Source organism: Podarcis melisellensis (assembly GCF_964234715.1).
Source record: "Podarcis melisellensis genome assembly, chromosome: 12".
NCBI lineage: Eukaryota > Metazoa > Chordata > Lepidosauria > Squamata > Lacertidae > Podarcis > Podarcis melisellensis.
Genome location: NC_138544.1, coordinates 12444155 through 12465546, shown reverse-complemented (window position 1 = coordinate 12465546; position 21392 = coordinate 12444155). Strand labels below are relative to the sequence as shown.

Here is a 21392-nt window from a genome sequence, read left to right as displayed (position 1 = left end):
GCAACTTAACCCCTGCCTCTCTTGGCTCTGGAGACAACCAAAGCCAAGTCAACCAAAAATACGATCTATGGCAGTGATATTTTTTGATGTCTCCAAGTAGGCTTATATACCCTTAAATAAATGCATGCATAATACCTCTGAGGTCACAATGATGGTTGCTCAACAATGCTCTGATGCCATCTCAGTTGCTGCTCCTCATGTGTAGCAGCCTTTGGTATTCATTCCTAACAGCCACTTGATAGCTGAGGAACATATTTTGTGACTTTGGAATATGTCCACTGTTCACTTAATCTGAATTGGTTAATTACAGTGATACCTCGGGTTACAGATGCTTCAGGTTACAGACGCTTCAGGTTACAGACTCTGCTAACCCCGAAATAGTACCTCGGGTTAAGAACTTTACCTCAGGATGAGAACAGAAATTGTGCTCCAGCGGCGAGGTGGCAGTGGAAGGCCCCATTAGCTAAAGTGGTGCTTCAGGTTAAGAACAGTTTCAGGTAAGAACGGACCCCCAGAATGAATTAAGTTCTTAACCCGAGGTACCACTGTACTTAGGTTTATATTTAGCTTTGCTGTGAATCACATTCACAGGTAGGATTTGATTTTTTGTTTTATTTCTATAGGTATAGTGTAAGTTAGTTCAAAGTTTTAGTCATTTTGTTGGAGAGGTTAGATAGGTAACTATGCTAATATGCTACATCTGACTCAGAATGTAGTATTTTATCGTAGGTTTTCTGTATACATGGTAAGTAAATGCATTTTGGGGAACTTGGATTCTCTGTCCAGCTGGTCTTTTGTGTCTTCCTTTACATTCCTTTGCATTTCCCTGTGCATTCCTCAATGAAAGCTCATTTTATCCGTCAAGGTTTCCTACGCTGCTCAAAGAATTACATTCCCAAAAGAGAGGGATATGCTGTTGAATCATTTTAATTCAGTCGCACAGGACACTGTGAAGGAGTCCTGTTTATCTGAATCAGGTTTTAATGGGCGTTGTGCCATGTCTTCTCTCTATTGTAGCGTACATTGTAATGTTTTTGATGTAGGAAGTTCTCTGCCTGGTCCACTGAAAGTCAGTTTAACTGTCACTTGGGTCTGAACCAAAAGCTGTGAGGAAGGGTTAAAATTCTCAGTATGCAAAAGAACGGTTGGTTGGACTGTTTCAATTGGTGCGCGTGGGTTTAGAATGCTCATTGAACAGTGTGATTGGCTGATGCTGGGCTAGAAGTATATCTATGACCTAACAATGGTCAACAGAGAGCAGAAGTGGGATGGTTACAGTTGGCAGTGTTGGTGCTTAATGTTTGTAGAGTCATCCAGGAGAAGATGGTTACAGCAGCAAAGGAAGAGGATGGGGGAAGAAGGAGGACATTGTGAGAGGTAGGTGGGGTGGTTTAATGGATGAAGGATAGCTAAATCACTAGGCTTATCACGGATGGGGTATCTTTTTTCTCCAAGGGAAAGATACCATCACCCACCACCACTTTGGAATGTGGATCCAGCAAGCTTTGTACTGACAGATCACTAGCAGCTGCACAAAATGGCAGATCACTGTACCTTGGTTCTCAAACGCCTTGGTTCTCGAACGCCAAAAACCCAGAAGTAAGTGTTCCGGTTTTCGAACATTTTTCAGAAGCCAAACGTCTGATGTGGTTGTCGTCCATGGTTTCCAGGGCGCCTGCACCAGTCAGAAGCTGTGCCTTGATTTTTGAACATTTCGGAAGTCAAATGGACTTCCAGAATGGATTAAGTTTGGCACTTTTGTTTTTACTATTTTGTGTTTTTGTTTTTGAGGCTTTTTCAGTTCATTTGTTTTTGTGACTGTGTGGAACCCAGTTCAGCTACTGACTGATTGTGTGACTGCAGAAATGGATAGAAGTTCCCCATCCAAACAATGACTATCATCAGTGCAGGTAAGAAAAAATAATAATTTTAAATTTTATCATCTTCCATACTGTCTTAGTCATTTTATAGTACAGTACATTGATTATTGCTTCCATTTTATGGATCAATGGTCTCATTAGATAGTAAAATTCATGTTAAACTGCTGTTTTAGGGGTTTTTTTTTAAAGTCTGGAATGCATTAATCCATTTTGCATTACCTTCTATGGGAAAGCGTGCCTTGGTTTTGGAATGCTTTGGTTTTGGAACAGACTTCCAGAATGGATTAGGTTTGAGAACCAAGATACCACTGTAGTTCAATTTACTCTGGTTAATATTTTACATTCAATGCTATCATTTTGTGCAGGTTAAGATAGGTAGGAGACTAAATATCATTAAGTTTTATCATAGGTTTTCTGTATAAACGTTAAATTAGGCATTTGGGGGGAACAATGCGTGGGTCTGGTTAGCGGACTGGGCACTAGAATGACGCAAAAGCAGTTAAGCAGAAAGTAATGAGTGGTAAGGATCTGAAATGAAAATATAAATATAGGTTTTTCAATCACTATGAACATGAGTAATTTAAAATTCATTATATCAGTATACCTTGTTTTCTGTTTTCTGGGAGGATTTATCTATTGTCTGACCATGACTTCTCTATCAAAAATGTTATAGAAAAGGTCTACAGAAATAGCCTATTAAATAAAAAAATGTCAAGCAACAGTTGGGTCACAGAGTCTTCAGTTGACCTTCTCATAGATAAGAGTCCCTTCGCTGTGAGTTTTCAGAATATATCTGAGTGGGCCAAGAAAATGCATCTCTATTATCTACAGGTAAGATAGCAATAAATACACTGAATAACAATATCTCAAACAGAAAATTTGAGATGCAATCTCTGAATCACCGGACCATTCTTTGGCACGACATTGCTTTCGCAAGAGAAAAGTACAGAATGCTGCTCAGATTGGAAAAAATATATGAATCTCTACAGAACTAGATATGGTATTTTAAGGAGAAGGCAACAAAAGATGAATAGGTAAGTTGAGTTTATGATCATGCAAGCGCCCTGCTTACTTAATTGAGTTTGCTCTAGTGGATGACTTTAGAAATTAAACCTATACCTCAAGACTGCTCTGGGCACAAGAGTCATGAATCTAATTTGGGCCAACAATGTACCAGTGCTCCACAGTTCTCCAGAACGTTCTTATGGATAGAATGTCATTGGAAAGACTTAGAGCAGATATTTCAGTGTCAACTGTGAAACTAATTGCTGCATCAACCTCTTGTTCTGCTCGTTCATAGTCCCCAATTGCCCTGAAAATGCTGGGGTGGGAGTTGTAACGTCGTATTTTAAAGTGTGTGCAGGTCCATTGCCTTTCTTTAATTTATCCCCAGACAGGCTTCAACTCTGCAAGCTGGGCAGAAAGTAATTGGTAAGATGGACTTCAGGGTGGCAAGCTGGAAGGGGTGGAAAAATTCTTCGTCCACTTACGTGTCCGCTGTTAAACTTTGTAATAATAATAGTAGTAGTAGTAGTTTTTTATGTATATCCTGCCCATCTGGCTGGGTTTCCCCAGCCTCTCTGGGTAGCTCCCAACAGAATATTAAAAACACAATAAAACATCAAACATTAGACCCATTTCCCCATGATTTGTCCATGAATGGGGACAGATATGTGAGAAGGAAGGAAGGAAGGAAGGAAGGAAGGAAGGAAGGAAGGAAGGAAGGAAGTTGGTTGCCAGAGTCACTGTCTAGCTTATTGGTGTCCGTGTAGTCACCATTTAAGTTGCTGTCACTTACATTGTTAGAAACCATTAGCCATTTAATGGAGGAAATCCTATGGAATCTGAAAATACCAGGTTTGAAATACTGGTTTATATCCTTCTGTCGCTGGTGCTCATCAGTCAAGCCACTGAAAAAAAGAAAGTGGTCACATTGGTACTTTTGTCATGTACAACATTCGTGCATCAGAGCAAAGTCATTGACTTAATCGGGTGTCCTGTTCAGTTAATGAATTTTGCCTGCGCTTGCCTTTTCTTTCATCTCCCTGAGCTCTCTTTTTATGAAAGCCACATCTCTTGGGATGGATGCAGATGAGTTAGGAATGAAGGAGACACCCATCTATGCGAGGAGACGCACCCTTTAGTTCCTCATGAGAACTATGGCATGTCGCAACTTGAGAAATGATCGCCCATTAATAGGAGGAGGAGCTGGGCTTCATTGCCGACCTGGCTTCCCAACCCTGCTTGCCGCTGCTTAACATGGTGTGGGCACAGTGCCAGGAGACCCAATTAGTGCCCATTGCTGTGTCTCCACTGTGCTGAGCTGCCCGCTGCCTTGTCCCTCTCCTGTCCCCTCTAGGTCAGCCCCATAGACCCATCCATGCTGCCCCGATGGCTGCTGTAGAGCACAGGGGCCCGTCCCTCACAAACCACCTCTTCTCATTAGTTTTTCAAACTAATTTTCACGGTATCCATGAAACCCACAACTATAATTTCTGTCAAGTTTCTAACAGGAATGACACCGCGCTTATGCTTTTGTCTAACCCTCTCTCACCTGGTTTAAACCAGAATTTTCTTTCATTTTTTTCACAATAGGAGTCACATAATTAAACCAAAGTAATGTGTCGATTCCATCCTTTTCGCATTGTTTCAGAGCCAGAAGAATAACCCGTAAGCATTTATTTGTCATGGCACCATTTTATATCTTTCATTGCAAACCTCTTAAAAAAAGAGGCACAGACTTGGAAAATAACAAAAGGAATCCATTAATGTTCACATTTCATTAAGTGCCTGTGATGACAACTTATTGTTGTCTTTAAAATAGACACCTGCATGGAAATCTAAATTATTCCTTTTATGATTATTTTTAAAAAAACACTGTTCCTCTTAATGTTTGGTGTTTTTTTCCACCTCACCTCCTTTTACTGAAAGTTAGATTGAGTCGGATAGTCTGCCCTTTCTGAACTTGCTTTTTGAGTGATTCTACAGAAGGAGATTCAGAGTATTCCTGGTAATGTATTCCATTTGGCTAGAATACACCAAAAAGGATGAAAGCTGACATTCCACTCCTCCAGATACTCCGTTAGCAGTAAAGGTAAAAAGGTAAAGGACCCCTGGATGGTTAAGTCCAGTCAAAGGCGATTATGGGGTTGCGGCGCTCATCTTGCTTTCAGGCCAAGGGAGCCAGTGTTTGTCCACCAACAGCTTTCCAGGTCAGCATGACTAAACCGTTTCTGGTGCAACAGAGCACCGTGACGGAAACCAGAGGGCACAGAAATGCCATTTACCTTCCCGCCACAGCGTTACCTATTTATCTACTCACATTGGTGTGCTTTTGAACTGCTAGGTTGGCAGGAGCTGGGACAGAGCAACAGGAGCTCACCCCATCAATCACATGATATGGCGCACACACACCATTTTAATGGCAATGCCCATCAGCTTTGGGGTGTCTCTGCCCCCTCAAACATTTTATGGGGAGGGCGAAGGGACCTTGGCCCCTAGGAGTTGGCTCCGAAGCCCCACACCCGACCAGGCAATTTGGACTGGGAAATAGCACAGCGGAAAGCGTTAATCCCCCCACCTTTCCCCAGTGCTATGGGCCTGGTCTGAACTGGTGGCCCAATAATAGGTTTTCTGATCATGTTTGGCACAAAACACCTGAGGGATAGTTCAGTTGGTAGAGTGTAAGTCACAAAAACCAAACAAAAAAGCCGCAAAAATAAATATTAAAAACAGGCAGACCTCAAAACGGAAGTGTGGCACTCAAATCAAAAGTGTAAAACTCAAAACGGAGCACGTTAGGTTTCCGAAAAAAGTTCGCAAACTGGAACACTTACTTCCAGGTTTGCAGTGTTTGGGTTCCAAGTTGTTTGAGTACCAAGGCGTTTGAGAACCAAGGTACCACTGTACTGAAAGGATGATGGCTCCTTGTCTGCTCCACAGGCTCCCTCCCCCAGCCTGGTATAATGGTCCTGCCCACTGTACATTATTTTACTATAAAATTCTGTTGTTTGCAACGATTCAGTCTCAGATTATTTTCTCACGCTGCCATAAACTTTTAAGCACTTACAAAGCAATACATTATTAGAGGCATGCTAGCGGCATGTCTGTCAGAAAAGTATTGTCTTAAGCAAAGCAGGGGTTGGGGCGGAGATGCAGTCTCACCTTTCATTTTTCTGCGTAGATCCTATCGCCTTGCTATCTTTGTCTTCTGCCTTTTAGATAGCTCTGCTGGGTTTGGTGGTTGCATTTTTCAATATTTGAATGATAAGCATATTAAAGAGGGGAGTCGGTGAGGTCCAAATCATGCCTTTGGCCTACCCTGTTGTAAATGATGGTGTATGTATCTTTCATTTCTCTCCCTCCCTCCCTCCCTCTCTCTCTCTCTCTCTCTCTCTCTCTCTCTCTCTCTCTCTCTCTCTCTCTCTCTCTCTCATGATTTTTTTGTTTTATACATTTCAATACTTTTACAATCATTTTAAAATTTCAAAAGTTGTCTTCCTTCCCCCTCTTTCTGTGGTTCCTTAAATTTATTTTTAATATTTTCTGCATATCCAAATTTACTTCATTTGCTAAATTAACTAAATTTGCTCATTTATTCATTTTCTTTAAATCTATACTCTTATATAAATGCAAGTTATTAGAAAATAATCCTGCCAATGTTATCTGTTTACAATTTGTTTGTAAATATTCCCTGAACAATTTCCATTCTTTTATAAAAAGTTTGCTATCTTGATTTCTTATTTTTCCAGCAAGTTCTGCCATTTCTGCATATTCCATAATTTTTTGTATCCATTCTTCTTTTGCTGGGACTTCTTCTTTCCATTTTTGGGCAACATCTATTACAACATTTATTATAAGAAAACATTACACATTAAAAGGCTTCCCTACACAGGGCTAACTTCAGAAGTCTTCTAAAGCTTATATAGTTACTCATCTCCTTGACATCTGATGGGAGGGTGTTCCACAGGGTGGGTGATACTCAGCCTTTTTTTCTTAAAAAAATGTTCAGGGTTACTCTCATTTTCCTACTCATATTGAAATACTGCCCTCAATGAGGCCAAAATTAGATTCACAAAATGTTTAGGGGTATGTACAGCTTCCAGGTCATGTGGCCAGCAGTGCATGGAAATGCCGTTTACCTTCCCGCCAAAGCGATACCTATTTATCTACTTGCACTTTGACATGCTTTCGAACTGCTACGTTGGTAGGAGCAGGGACTAAGCAATGGGAGCTCACGCCGTCGAGGGGATTCAAACCGCCAACCTTCTGATCGGCAAGCCCTAGGCTCTGTGGTTTAACCCACAGCACCACTCACGTCCCTTAAGAAGGCCTTCAAGAGGTCCTAAAACAGCAGTTATCTTGAATAACTGGAAAGTCACAGAATAGGTGCTGTTCCTTTTTTTGAAATCTGTTCGTAGGGGACACACACCTGGAAACAAAAGCCACCAACAGAATTACAAATTCGGCATTTATTTGCAAGACCTTGTCCAGCAATCAATGGTTCCAGTTGAATGATGTGCTTTTGGCTTCCATCTGCTTCACCATCGTCAAATACAATAGTTTAGCAGAACACAATATTGATTGGATATCTCAATTTGTGGGGTGCTGCCAGGTTCTTCAAATCACTCCAAGAGTAATTATTTCTATTGTATATTAAGCATACTTGGGTTACAGTGTACCCAAGTGGGCTAAGGAAGATAAAAGACACTTGAGCAAGAATAATACTAGGCAATTGAAGCACAGTATGCTTAGGCATGATTAACACAGAGCAGTAATTATTTTTCTCTTTGTAAGCAGTATTCTGCTGTATTTTTCAACCCCCACTTCTTCTATGAAACATAGGCAGGTGGGCAGCAAAACAGAGTTTTCTGTCTTGATGGACTGTTCCCAAGCCTATTAAAATCAATGGAATATGCCCACCTGGGAGTTTCAACAACCATCAGGTTGAGTAGTGTTCAGGGTTTTCTGTTTCACTGGTGTGTCTGGCATCTCTATATTGCTGTGCAAGCAACTGGTGATCAAATGAGAAGAAAAGGAGGATACTTTTTGATGAATTTAGCACCAGGGTGAGATTCAAAAGATTTGAATTCAATGCTCACTTATCATCATCATTATTAAATCTGATTATTTTTCTGGTGGCCCTTTATACAACACACCCATCACATTTTGTGGCAGTCCTCAGGGCCATGTGATTATTTATTTATTTATTTATTTATTTATTTATTTATTTATTTAATAACAACAACCCTGGATGACCTTTAGTTTGAAAGATCTTTAGTCTATTCCAGGAATGACCGCTCCCCACATTAAATGGGCGGCACCCTTTGCATGGTTGCGCGCAGCCCCCTAGTCCCTATGTGGTACTATTAGCACAGGCTTGGGTTTGCCTTCCCCAGGTGGGCTACCTGGAGGCCTCTGCCTACCTCAGCCAGTTGCCCAATCCCGCCTGGGGAGGCGTTGCCAAGGTGATCAGGCCAGGTAGGGGGAGGGACCTCCCTACCCACACAATAGGGGGAGGATCTTACCTAGGAATTGTCACTTGGCTCCAGAGCTTCTCCTACCCTACTCACCCTCAGTTAAGACTTCTTTTGCAGGTTAACCTTTTCTCCACAGGTACGCGGACGCTGCTACGTCAAGGTTGCTGTTGAACGACTGGAAAGGAATTCTCCTGCATTGGCAGGTTTGCCTTTCCCGTAGCAAAACATCACAACTTTGGCGGTATCAGGCCTTGGGCAGAATCCTTTAGTCTATCTTCCCTAAATGGGGGTGGGCGTGTAGCAGTGACCCATGTCCCCCTTCTTTTTGTGGTGGCAATACCAGGGTTCCCCGTTTTGAGGGGAGGCTTTGGCCTACGCCTAGAGGTTGCCATTGCGCTCCCCTGTGATGGCAGCGTAATGGGGGCAGGCTCTCTCTGCTTGAACATATGTTCTCCAGAGCCAGCCCATCCCCCCCCACTGGATAACCCTGATGTTCCCCAGATCCCTGGAGGGGGACTGGGAGGGATAAATGCCCAATGCCTGAGCCAGGCTCTACCCACATCTGAAACATAATAAAGTTGTGGCCAATTTTAATCCCATAGCATGTTGTCTTGAGTTGTTATTCCACACGGGGGGCGCCCAAGGTTTGGGGGACTCCACCTGTCCACGCAAATGAAACCTGAAAGGAAACATGCAGACCATGTTTGACTACAACTGCCATCATCCCTGACCCTTGGGCATGATGGCAGGCCGCAATATATGAAGGGTCACTGGTTCCCCATTGCTGTTCCAATGACAACACAACTCCAACAGCTAGCTGCTAGTTTTCCCAATCAACCGTGGTTTGTTGCAACTACTTTCTCATTGCCTTACTCTATGAGCCACAAGGCAGGATGATGATCCCACCCCTCTCCCATTCTGATTGGTTGCCAGTTGAGTTCATTGACAAATCAAGACGTAAGTTTATGGTAGAACGAAAAAGCTTGAGGGTGATGGGAAATCGTAGTTACACTTTTTTTCAGAAAAGAAAAGTGGCTATAAAAGTTATATAAAGAGGTTCCACTTTCCAGTAAAGCGGTTGTCATCATGCCTGGTCTGTCTTGCCTTGATAATGTCAGTTTGACCTTCATGCAATAGCGCCAAACATCATTAGCCAGTCTTCCAGAGGCGCTGGCTTGTGAGGGTGATTGGCGGGGCTGATGTTGTGTGTGAGACATCGCAATGTCGTGACATCACATGCATGATGTATTGATGTTTCGCAACTTTCACCTGGTGCAGGATCTTAGCCAGACCCAGTTGAATATAGCAGAGCATATGCAGACTTCCAGAAGCAATCAGTTGCAGGCAGGTAGGATGAAGCAGGAACAAGACGCTGCTACTAGTAACTTGATTACTTAGAGGTGTTTATTATTTATTATTTACTTAGAGGTGTTTATTTATTATTATTTACAGCAAGTTACTATATACAAGATACAGACACAGATCTTAAACTCTCTCTCTTAACAAACTCCAAACGACTCTCAGAACACCACACTGACCAAGCAACTATCTAACCAACCAAGGAAGGTCATGAGTCATCATACCTATGTGGAGACCTCGACCAATAGCAGAGCTGTATCCAAGGCCCCATATCTCTAGGAAGAATAACTCCCTCTGCTCAGTCTTCTTGGCCTTCAGCCAACTCTTAATTACCTCTGTGGGAAGCTGCACATAGGCAAAATCCCAACATGTTGTTGGGAGGAGCTGGGCGCAGAGTTGAACATGGCGGCTGCGCAGCTCAATGGCCAGTGGCTCCTTCTCCGCCTCCTTTTTGTCCCGCCACTAGAAGGAGGCTACTTTGACCCTCCTTCCCCTCCGCTGCTGCAGTAGCAGGAGGAGGAGCCAATCTCTGGAGGCATGCCATGTTCGGCTCTGCACTTTTAGGACAATGGGGGTGGGGCTGGCCCCTACATCAAAAATATAGGGCCCCCGGAAGGGCTCAGCTCCTAGAAGCCAGTTCCCTGAAGACTTCTAACCTTGATATCTCCATGAAGTGAAGGACATGAGGCAGGAGTTGATAATGCAGGTCAGGGGCACACAGGTGAGCTGCAAGCAAGCTGCTGGCCAGCTCTGTGGAGGCTCCTTTTATTGACACAAATATGCAAACCCAGGCAGATACATTTTGGGCTGAGACCTTTACACATCTTCCAGTCCCGAGATCGTGGGGCGGTACAAAGTTATTTTGGCACCTGTTTCCACCGCATCATTTCCCCCTTGCACAGTGTATGACGAAGGAGACAAAAGGTCTCAGAGACAAAGGTCACAGACAGGACACCGCAGACTACTGAGACTGCAAAAGGTTAGACAGAGGGCATGATGTTAGACAGCTGCGGCTTTGTCTGTGAGGGGGAGTGTGCCCTGTACCCCAAGGTCATGCGTGCAGGCAGGCTTAGGCTGCCTGTGGGTGGGGAGTGTCCTCCAGACCCAGCGATCATCCCTACATCCCCATCCTATCAATACTACTTAGTTTGAATATATATAACCTCATTTAAAATTAAGGTGCTGGATGCTTGTTGTTTAGTCGTTTAGTCAGGTCCGACTCTTCGTGACCCCATGGACCAGATCACGCCAGGCACTCCTGTCTTCCGCTGCCTCCCGCAGTTTAGTCAAACTCATGCTGGTAGCTTCAAGAACACTATCCAACCATCTCATCCTCTGTCGTCCCCTTCTCCTTGTGCCCTCCATCTTTCCCAACATCAGGGTCTTTTCCAGGGAGTCTTCTATTCTCATGAGGTGGCCAAAGTATTGGAGTCTCAGCTTCATACAGTAATTCATACAGTGCTGGATACAGTAATTCACAATTGACTTGATAAACTTTGCTTAACTTGGTATGGTAGCAACGGGGACTCAAATCACCAGCAGTAGCCTGAAACCAAGCATTTCTGAGTGCTAACATTGCCTTATCTTAAATATTTTGAGACATGGGACGATTTTTGCTTTGTGCCTTTGTCTCCAGAGATTTTACGTCAGTCTGAGGGGTTTTTTGGGTGGCGGACTGGATAACTGGCCTCCCCTTGGCTTATAACCTACAAGATATGGAATTTTCTTTCCTATCCTTGGTCTTCCCCATTGAAATGTTCCATTTCTGGCATTCTTCCTCACACCTTTATGCATCTTGGGGACTGCTAAAGGGTTACAAAAGACCAGGAGAGGCGGAGATCACAGCTTCAAATGATGATCAGAGACCAATGACAGAGTCACTCTTAAGGGATAATGTTGTTAAAACAGAATTTGCCCCAGTATTAAAAAAAAATAAAAATAAAGGTTGCAATTTGAAATGTGTATTTATTTCTTCAGAAATAATGTTTTTGAAGGTTTCCCATGAGGCCCTAAATGCTCTTTTCAAAATATGTCACCACGATTCCTGCCAGCTCTGTTGAACAGGTTCCCCCCAGATGTTTACTTATGCCTTGTAAAAATGACATCGCACAGAAGCTGCTTGATGCGACTTTGTAAATGTCTGAGGTATTTGACGGCTGAAATATGTTCCTGAGGCAATATGGCGGAAAGATGAAAATTTAAAAATAAAACCCTTTCAGGTCACAGAACACCCAATGTTGCGTCAGTTTAATAGTCTAATACAGTGGTACCTCGGGTTATAGACACTTCAGGTTACAGACTCCGCTAACCCAGGAATAGTACCTCGGGTTAAGAACTTTACCTCAGGATGAGAACAGAAATCGCACGGCGGCAGTGGGAGGCCCCATTAGCTAAAGTGGTACCTTGGGTTAAGAACAGTTTCAGGTTAAGAATGGACTTCCAGAATGAATTAAGTTCTTAACCCGAGGTACCATTGTATTATGGGAGGGGTTTTCAGAATAAAATAGATAGTCAACGTAAGCCAAATTGAATGGGACTGTTCTATCAGAAACCGATAATTGGCACTAATTGAAGGAGATTGTGAGATGCTGAAGTCAGTAGTCATTGCAAGACATTTCCCACAATACTCCAGTTTTAGGAATATTATTGGAACACCAGGACATGAGGAATACTACTAGGAGGCAGGCAATCTCGATTGTTTCCCTATGTATTTAAAATGAAATATGAAAAGTGGCATTTGTGGACAGTTTCAGTTGTCACTAACAATTTGGTCAGGTATTGAATTTATTTGGATACACACACACACAAATGGCTGTACCCCTGCTGACTCCACCCGCTCCAGATTAACCCCTTTGTTCCCTCTTCCCACCATGCACATTCTACTCAAACTCTGTCAATGTTCATTTCTTCTTTTTAAAAAAAACAATTTTTATTTTATTTTACAAGTGTAGAATTATAACAATATGAAACACATACCCATATTTAGAGATTTCTCTCAATCGCCAGACTTCCCACCATTATTATTAACCTTTTCAACTGCACATTATTTCATAATCCTTATTTTGTATCTTTCCATATTAACCATAATATTTGCTATATTATACAAGTGTTGTTAAAATCCTGCCAATGTTTTCATCTGCTTACAGTGGTCTCCTAAATAAATTATAAATTTTCTCCATTCTTTATTGGAGTTTTTGTCTTCTTGGTTCCTGAACCTTCCAGTCAATTTGCCATTTCGGCCTATTCTTTGCCATTCCTCTCTGGCAGGGACTTCAGCCTCTTTCCATCTCTGGGCTAGTAACATCCCCGTGGCTGTTGCTGCATACATAAAAAGCCTTTTTTTTTCTCCTTTGGGATATCAGTACCTACAATTCCCAATAAAAAAAAGCTCCTGGATTTTCTTTATAAAGGTTATTTTAAACATTTTTCTTCACCATATGTGGTGGTCCTGTAAGGTGATAAAAGCATTCTGGGAAATGATATATAAAGAATCAAACTCTGTCACTGTTTTAAAAAGCCAGTTTCCCCCATCCCTGCTTGACTCAAATCTCTGCTTTTGTTTAAACTGCCATTTTCCTCCTCACTCCCAATCAATTAGCAATCTGTCTTCTCATTTGCTCCCCTATCCCACCCTGACTTCACGCAAATCCAGGATTGCAACATGGCACGACTAATCCTCCAATGGGGGCACTGATCTTAAAGCTTCTCAGCTCTGCATAGAGACCCTAGGGATCCAGGACCTTCTGCACTCAACACAGATGTTCTGCTACTGAATGGTGGCCCTTCCTCATACCAAGGCATAGGTGAGAATTGTGCCTAGTTTGTTGCATGTGTATGTGTTTGGGAGCTGCAATGTACAGTCATTCCTCAGGTTGAAGTTGCTTCAGGCTGAGCGCTTTCGGGCGACCCGGAAGTAACGGAGTGCATTACTTCCGGGTTTTGCTGCTCGCACATGCACAGACGGTCAAAATGGCGTCATGCGCATGCCCAGAAGCCATGAATTGCGACCCGCGCACGCTTCAGGATGCGAACGGGGCTCTGGAATGGATTCCGTTCGTATCCAGAGGTACCACTGTATAGTGATTTCCAAGCTTGGCAAAATAGACACTCAATGTGGTTTTCATCCATGAAAGTCTCAACAGAGAGCATATTTTCCTCTGTAGTCACCTACACCTGTGCGAAAAGAAAAAGAAAGCAGTGTGGAAATTAATTCTAAAAGTGCAATCCTGTACATGTTTTCTCAGATGTCCAACTATGCTCACAGGGAGTTATTTCCAAGTAAATGTTAATAATAATAATAATAATAATAATAATAATAATAATAATAATAATATAATATATATTATTTATACCCCACCCATCTGACTGGGTTTCCCCAGCCACTCTGGGCAGCTCCCAACAGAATTAAAAGCACAATGAAACACCAGACATTAAAAGCTTCCCTAAACAGGGCTGCCTTAAGATGTCTTCTAAAAGTCAGATAGCTGTTTATTTCCTTGACATCTGATGGGAGGGCGTTCCACAGGGTGGGGGCCACTACTGAGAGGGCCCTCTGCCTGGTGTATATGACTGCAGCCTTAATTTCCACAATTTAAAGGGAACGGCTTGGAAACAGAATTACTTTCCATGTGGTACACTCCCATCACTGCAAAATAATGGAACAACCAGATTAAATATAGAGGTGGAGAAAACAGATATTCATTCTGAAAACAATTCTTGAGAACACTGGTTAGTAAAAGTCAATTCTCGTATTATTGTGTGAGACAGGTTTTGGATGGTTTTTGTTGAACTGGGAGTTGACTCTGTCCTTAGTTTTACTTACAGGGAAGATTGCCAATGCCTCCATGTATGAGAGACAAGTAACAAGGACACTGGATATAAGTTTTCAAAGCGGTGCAAGTGATAATTCAAAGACAACAGGAATCCCCTGAATATAATACTCCTGTGTCGGTTACTGAAGCAATCTATCACTATATTGTGAAGAGCAAGCTGCAAGTGCTTTAAAATGGCAGAGAGGTTCCAGAAACATTTATCAGATTTTTTTTTCTTTTAAGCAATGAAATGTGTGAGGAAAGCAATGAAACACATGCATATATTCTGAATAACAAAAGTAGACACAGTATCTTAATTTCATTGTACAATTTGCTGCCTGATCCTATGCATGTTTATTTGGAAACACTGAGTTTACAATGGAACTTATCTTCTGATAAGTGTGTACAGGAATTTATCCTGCCCCCAATTAACCAAAGAAAATGATTAACCAAAGATATTTATTTTAGTTTTCTTTGTATACATCAACTTGACAACTTTCTGTTGACTTGAGCAAAAATTAAATGCTTCGCTACAGGTTGACATTTTTCAAAAATAAGATTTGCAATGTCAGGCTGTTGGACTAACATGCTTCTATTCAGTGGTGATGTCAAGTCATTTAAAATCATGACAGCCCCTCCTTGGGATGATAAATTATCTTCCTTCACCTGCCTGCCAATTTGTGTGATTTTTCTATTATTTTCACCTCATTCTCCACACTTGTAGAAACAAACAGAAGCGCAACACCTCATGTTGCCGCTGACTAAATCCCACTGCATTAAATAAGGATGTAAATGACTCAACGATGAGAGCGATTGCAGTCGTTCATTCATTTATATGTGAATCCTGTCTCATCGCAAAGGCACAGGGTGGTTAATGAAAACAAACATCAAGCATTCAATAGATCTCCACCCCCAACTTTCCCCCCAGCTAAACATTGAGGCCAGCCCAAAGAATGAGACCTTGTAATGCTTCCATTCGATGTTCAGATTTGGACTAAAGTGGGTCTGCAGTTGGCGAATATTCCCTAATTTAGGGCAGACCCCAGCCCTTTTCTTGAATAAGTCACACATGCACTATTGGGAAAGAGAGGGGTTAGGCCCTGCCTCCACCTGCCCTGTCACTGCAGTGCTGTATCCACCCAGATTTCTGCCTGTTTGGTGGGATGACATGGAAAAGGTATTGGGAACCTCAGGCCCAGATGTGGCCATGTACAAGATCCCCAGGCAACATATTTTGTGTGGCAGGTAATACAGTGGTACCTCGGTTCTCAAACTCCTCGGTTCTCAAATGCTGAAAACCTGGAAGTAAGTGTTCCGGTTTTCAAATGTTTTTCGGAAGCCGAATGTCCAATACGGCTGTCAGCTATTGTTTCCAGGGTGCCTGCACCAATCAGCAGCTTTGCCTTGGTTTTTGAACATTTCGGAAGTCAAACAGCGCTTTTGTTTTTGCTATTCATTTTGCGTTTTTGCTTTTGAAGCTTTTTCAGTTCATTTGTTTTTGTGACTGTGCGGAACCCAGTTCAGCTACTGATTGATTGATTGTGTGACAGCGGAAATGGATAAAAGCCCCCCATGCAAACAATGACTATCATCAGTGCAAGCAAGAAAAAAACAACTTCATTTTTATCATCTACAATACTGTCTTATTTATTTTATAGTACAGTACATTGATTATTGCTTTCATTTTATGGATCAATGGTCTCGTTAGATAGTAAAATTCATGTTAAATAACTGTTTTAGGGGTTGTTTTTAAAAGTCTGGAACAGATTAATTCTTCTTGCATTACTTTCTAAGGGAAAGCATGCCTTGGTTTTGGAACGCTTTGGTTTTGGAATGGACTTCCGGAAAAGATTAAGTTTCAGAACCAAGGTACCACTGTACACTGTTCAAAGGGTAAAGGTTGCAACTGTTGTTCTACTCCTTTTTTGCCTCTGGCCCTACCCGCTTCTGAACTTAAGTTCCCAAAAGCTTGTCCATGAAGGAATGTAGACCCTGGGCTTAAAATATTTTCCCACCCCTGACTCACATGCAGGGGCATAGTGGGGGGGGGGGACGTATGGAGGTCCTAAGTTAACTTTAAGAAACAATAATGTGGAAGGAGATCTGATTAGTTCTTTGTGCTTGTGGCACTTCTCACAATGCTACACAGAAACATTCTCTCTATGGGTAGCTTAGATGCCGGAGTTTATTATTCTATTTCAGTAAAAGGGAACATCGGCTACATTAATTAATAACAGCAGACTTCTCTGCTGACAGTTAATACGCCTCCCTTGCAGGCTCCTGTCTAGTAGGAAGCAATGAATCCTTTTGGGCTTTGCATGCTCTCATGTTCTTTAATGCTGTATTCTAACGGTGATGCATTGCAGTGCTAGGAAGCTTGCTGATATGGTAATGGCGAGACTTATTTTTACCCGAGGCGTTCTTCATCCGAAGCCTGCCACAGATAGAAAACAACACGAGTAGCTTAAGGCAGCACCTCTGTGACTGCTCACTTGGGAGAAGGAAGGCCATTGAGCTCAGCGTGGCTTTCATATGAGTAACTGTGAAGAGGCGGGAGCGGCACATCTCTCTGCTATTGACAGATGAGTTTTCATTGATGACCTAATTGTTGGGCATAGGCATGTCCTTCGCATAAAAATTGTTTGAGAAAGATGTCTGCGCCTGTCACCAGCCTTCTCACACTGAAACCCATGATAATTTATTTCAAAGACAACTTTATAGATTGCTCTGGTAACAAACTACCGTATTTTTCACTCTATAAGACGCACCAGACCACAAGTTTTTGGAAGAGGAAAACAAGTTTGGAAGAAAAAAAATATTCTGAATCTCAGAAGCCAGAACAGCAAGAGGGATCGCTGTGCAGTGAAAGCAGCAATCTCTCTTGCTGTTCTGGCTTCTGGGATAGCTGGGCAGCCTGTATTCGCTCCATAAGACGTACACACATTTTCCCTCACTTTTTAGGAGGGAAAAAGTGAGTCTTATAGAGCAAAAAATACAGTAATTGTGAAGATAAATGACCGCCTGCCTAGTTGTATTTTCTGGAGATGACTGTTGTCTATAGATGGTGCTGAAAGGGTAAATGTCTTGTACTGAATGAGGCATCTGAGCAGACATGTATACCATTGCACTGTAAGTTAATCAGACAGTGACTTTTTAAAGAGTGCCTGATCTTTAGCTCCAGCACAGCGGGAGACATAGCTAACCCTCTTTGCAAAGTTTTCACATTTTCCTTTGTGGAGCAGAGAGGGATTCTTTTACATCCCCTTAATGTGCCGGAGCATGTGCAGAAAACAACATCTAGAGAGTATTTGATGTCAGATGAGCACACCACAGGAAGGGTGTATTCTGGTTGACAGGAAAAAAGGAAGGACAAATTTCAGAGATTCCAAGGACCTAGAAAATAAGAAAGGAGCTGGAGAAGAGAACCAGAGTGGAGGGGGAACCAACAGCTCTTTAGAACCCCAGAGATTCCTTGTCTGGTGTCCACAAACAATTCACTTATCAGTCACAGCTCTCACTTCACCCATTGCCTAAAAACATTGGCAGACTGGTTCAATACTGTTGTAGGATTGTGGGGGTCAGTCTGGATGATACACACAGTTCTGTTCCCAAACCTGTGATCTTGTATGTGTGAGGTTAGATTTTATAAAGAGGAAACCTGCCGAACTGTCCAGACCAGTTTCATTGTAAGATGATGGCCTTAGCTGGCCAGTTATGTACTATCCTTTACATGTCCAAAGAGGTGGCCTTGTTGCCATAGAGACAAATGGGTGGGATTTTTCCAACCTCCTTTGTCTGGATGCCATGTCATCCTAGGAGAGAGAGCAATAGACCAAGTGGTCTGTCTGGGGGTGAGTTTTTACTGCTGTTGGAAGTTGGAGACATGGGTTTTGTTTTGTTTTTAAGTTGTGCTAGACCCAAAACAATGGCATTAGACATTAATCCAGGGTCCCAGTTTCTCAAATAACATAAATACATCCATTGAAGGAGGTTATTTTGAAAGCTGATGGTAAATATATGTTGTTGGTTTAACTCTATTTCTCAGGAAAGATTATGCAGTTTGGGGGAAAATAGGTTTAGTGCTTCATAAATTCATCCCTTGCATTCCTGAATGTTTGCCACATATTAAAACATTTTATCAATTTGGTTGTCCAGCACTATGACCTCCAATTGTCCTCTTCTCTAGCTCAAGAGTTCATTTTATCACATTGTGATGAGGAGGGTTGCACTGATTGTTTTTCATAATGAAATGAGCTCATATGTAAATGCTCTGGGAAATGGGGTCTGATGCTTTGCAGACTTCTCAGCCATAGATCAGCAATTAGTCTTCTCTGGGGAAAGAATGAGATGGAAGAAGAGAGGGATTGCATTATCTTACTGAGTCATCATAAAGCTAATATTCTCGCCAGGATCTTAAGCTGAAACTTTAGTTGTTACAACTTCCACTGTTCTTACAAACTGTGATTCGTGGAATTACAGTTCAGATGCCAATGTGCCCATCAACAGCCTGGCTTCTGATCACAGCCTCCACATATTGTATTTAAATTGCAGTCATTTCCAAAACGATCAAATGCATCAAGAATCCTTAACCTACATTGGATACTAGGGCAGAGAAGTGTGTCTAAAGTGATATTACAGTCATACCTCATGTTACGGCCACTTCAGGTTACGTGTTTTTGGGTTGCAGACCGTGGGAAACCCAGAAGTACCAGAATGGGTTACTTCTGGGTTTTGCCACTCATGCATGCGCAGAAGCGCCAAATCGTGCCGGTGCCTGAGCAGACGCAGCACTTTAGGATGCGAACGCTGCTGGTTGCAGACGTGCCTCCGTCACGGATTACGTCCACAACCCGAGGTTCCACTATAATCACATCGCTTGTGATATAATCACATCGCTTGTAATAGTCATACATAGAATGCCAGTGTGGCTGACTATAAGTACAATTTAGGCAGCCAGAGACATTAGGAGCTTAAAGAGACGCAAATAAGCTAAAGGAAAGAGTCCATCAATGGTGTCTCTGAAAATTTTTAAAAATCACTTGGAAAGACAGGCGAACTAATGCCAGTGTACTGGAAGAAGCAAAGATCACCGTTGTCAAAGCAATGATTCTTCAACCTCAACTTCATTGGGCTGGTCATGTTGTTCGGATGCCTGATTATCGTCTTCCAAAGCAACTACTTTATTGCGAATTTATAAATGGAAAGTGTAATGCTGGTGGGCAACAAAGGAGGTTTAAAGACTCTCTCAAGGCAAATCTTTAAAAATGTAGTATAAACACTGACAACTGGGAAACACTGGCCTGCGAGAGCTCCAGTTGGAGAGCAGCCATTACCAAAGGTGTCATGGGCTTTGAAGATGCTCAAACTCAGGATGAAAAGGAGAAACATGCTAAGAGGAAGGCACACTTGGTAAACCCTCACCATGATCAACTCCCACCTGGAAACCAATGTCCCCACTGTGGAAGGACATGTGGATCCAGAATCGGCCTCCACAGTCACTTACAGACTCACTGTTAAGACCGTGTTCATGAAAGACAATCTTACTCGGCTAGGAGTGATTGCCGAAGAAGAAGAAGAAGAAGAAGAAGAAGAAGAAGAAGAAGAAGAAGAAGACCCAAATAAGCTAAAGGAAGTTTGCACATGAGAACTCTAGGACAGATTCAATGTTTCACGCCCAACACACAGTCACTGTGGCTGTGGCCTGAGGCCATGCACTAGGAGCTAAGAGGTGGGGGATTTTCTAAATGCAAAGTATAGGCTCTTGAACAAAGGATGCCAGTGTGGCTGACTGTTAATGGACCAACATGGTCCATTAATAAAATGTTTGATAGCCACTCTTGATTTGAGCTGGAAGAACTGGTTGATAAAATCTATTGCAGTTCTTCCAGCATGGTCAGCTGCTTATCAAATATGCCGCTCTACAAAGTAAGGCATTTTAAATAATTGTAAGTAATTTTGTGATCTTTCTCCCAAAAGACTTGTTTATTATGTCTTAGCCAAACAATCTGTTGTTCTTTCGCGGCCCTTTTGGGAATATAGGTTCTACAAGGCTCTGCCATCTCATTAACTTGGGAGCTCGCATTTAATCGTAAGCATACATTTCATGAAATTTTGAAAGGCGCATCTTTGATTCTGTGCCTCTAACAAGCACAGTGAGAATACTTAATAAAATATTCAGCACAGCAGCACTTAAATAGCTGGTGCCAATGCTCTTGTAATTGGCTGCGCAAGACAGTCATTCATTGAGAAGTAGTTGTGAATTAGAGAGCATATCTGTGTAACCATGTCTGGTGTTCAAAGAATGGCCAAAGTCTAGCTGCAGTTGAGTGCAATCCTATGCATGTCTTCTCAGAAGCAAGTCATGCTGTGTTTAGTGGCATTTACCGTACTCGCACAAATGCTCCCCATGCACCTCCCAGGACTAGAAAGGGGTTCGTTTAACCTCCAGTTTGCTAGCAAAACTGAACTCCTGTGTCGCAAAATGATGCATGTCTAAAATGTGTGTCACCAACATGAAAAGTTTGGAAAGCTCTGCACTAAGCCCTAGTTTAGTGTTGGCACGGGAAACCTGTGACCCTCCAGATGTTGGATTCCAATTCATATCAGCCTCTGACAGCATCACCAATGGCCAGGGAAGGTGGGAATTGGTCCAACAACATATGGAGATAATAAGTCCCCCATTCTTGGTTTAGCGCAACATGTCAGAACAAGTCTAAGGAACCCCTATCTTCTTGTGCAGCTGTGAGGAGGAGTTTGGAAGCTCCTTGTTATGTACTGAGTTGAATAGGATCCAAAAGGCAGCAGTCAGATTGGTTCTAGAACAATAGGATCCAAAATGCAGCAGTCTGATTGGTCCTAGAACA

General features: G+C 42.3%; 2 long non-coding RNA genes across 3 annotated transcripts in view; both read left to right on the top strand.

The window, feature by feature from the left end:
* Positions 1-597: 597 nt before the first annotated feature.
* Positions 598-3488, top strand: LOC309353643. Of its 2 annotated transcripts, none has more exons than XR_014161964.1 (4): positions 598-1377; positions 1792-1910; positions 2554-2914; positions 3278-3488. It is a non-coding gene; the product is annotated as an uncharacterized lncRNA (long non-coding RNA). The 2 variants fall into 2 exon arrangements; XR_014161965.1 differs by having other exon boundaries at positions 3274-3486.
* Positions 3489-13355: 9867 nt separating this feature from the next.
* Positions 13356-21392, top strand: part of LOC309353660 — a 33897-nt gene continuing 25860 nt past the window's right edge. The window contains exon 1 of the long non-coding RNA XR_014161984.1: positions 13356-13521. This is a non-coding gene — a long non-coding RNA (uncharacterized lncRNA). The remainder of the gene's footprint in view (positions 13522-21392) is intronic.